Source organism: Chrysochloris asiatica, unplaced genomic scaffold (assembly GCF_000296735.1).
Source record: "Chrysochloris asiatica unplaced genomic scaffold, ChrAsi1.0 scaffold00074, whole genome shotgun sequence".
Taxonomy (NCBI): Eukaryota; Metazoa; Chordata; class Mammalia; order Afrosoricida; family Chrysochloridae; genus Chrysochloris; species Chrysochloris asiatica.
Window position 1 is genome coordinate 5,062,337 of NW_006408592.1, and position 1,182 is coordinate 5,063,518.

Consider the following 1,182-nt stretch of genomic DNA (forward strand, 5'->3'; position numbering starts at 1 on the left):
AGAGTATGAAATGGAAACATACAGAATCACTAATTAAGAAAAAGTTCAAAAGTCAGCCATGAGATGAAAAATTGATGCTTACAGTTTTTTGAGATTCCAAGGGTCAGTATTGGAACACTATCAGGAAGAAGGTTCAATTATCAACAGTGCTCGTTAGAGTGAGATGCTCACTGAGGAACTGAAGCTCTCTAGTCCTGATCTTGCCCCCTCAGACTTTGACCTGTTTTGGCCCCTGAACACAGTTTTTCAAGGATGAAGATTCACCTCTGATGAAGAAGTGAAGACAGGGGTGCATTTGTGGCTGGCAGCTCAGCCTAAAACATTTTTTAAATAAGGGAATATGAAAGCTTGTTGACAGAAGGACAAAGTGTATTGAAAAGCAAAAAATGATATATTTGTGTTTTCTAAAAGTCGATTAAAATGAATTCTATAACTAGAGTGTGGATAATTTTTGACTCACCCACATAGAATGATGTCAACTACAAAGCAATGGGAGGGAATAATGTATATTCAGAACTTCCAAATGGCAAGGAATTCAAGTAGATTTCAATATAAAACATACTGCTTTAAAAAATACATAATTTACAGAGTAAACTAATTTAACCTGAAAATGAATACACCTGCACATCAAAATTTTTAAAAAGAGGAAAATCTGGAAGATTTAGTAAACATTGACACAACCGAAATGAAAACAAAGAGAAAACCCACAAACAAAATGAACTCAGTGCAGAACAAAGAAACCAGCAGCACTGCAGAGAAAATACACATAAAAGTGACAGAATCTAATTTATACCTAGTGATAATTACGCTGAATATAAATAGATTAAATTCACCAGTCAAGAGACAGAGCCAAATGGAGAAGAAAACAGGATCCTTCAATATGTGATCTATAAGAGACACATCAAAAGATGTGGTTAGCCTTAAATAAACAACTGGTGCAAGCATGCAATACATACAGCACTATGCAACATTGAAAAATAACAATGAATCTGGGAAATACCTCACAACGTGAATGAACCTGGAGGACATTATGCTGTGTGAAATTATTCAGTCACAGAAGGACAAATATTGTTGAGATAAAAAGAAAATTTCTTAATAAAAGAATCTATAATTGTTAGGGGGGCAGGAAGAGAAAATTACTCACAAGCAAGAGGGTAGTCACATGTTAACATGGGTGACAGG

At 34.9% G+C, this 1,182-nt stretch overlaps 1 protein-coding gene across 1 annotated transcript in view; it reads left to right on the top strand.

The window, feature by feature from the left end:
* Positions 1-1,182, top strand: part of DLG2 (discs, large homolog 2 (Drosophila)) — a 1,151,973-nt gene that overhangs the window by 724,066 nt on the left and 426,725 nt on the right. The window lies entirely within an intron of this gene.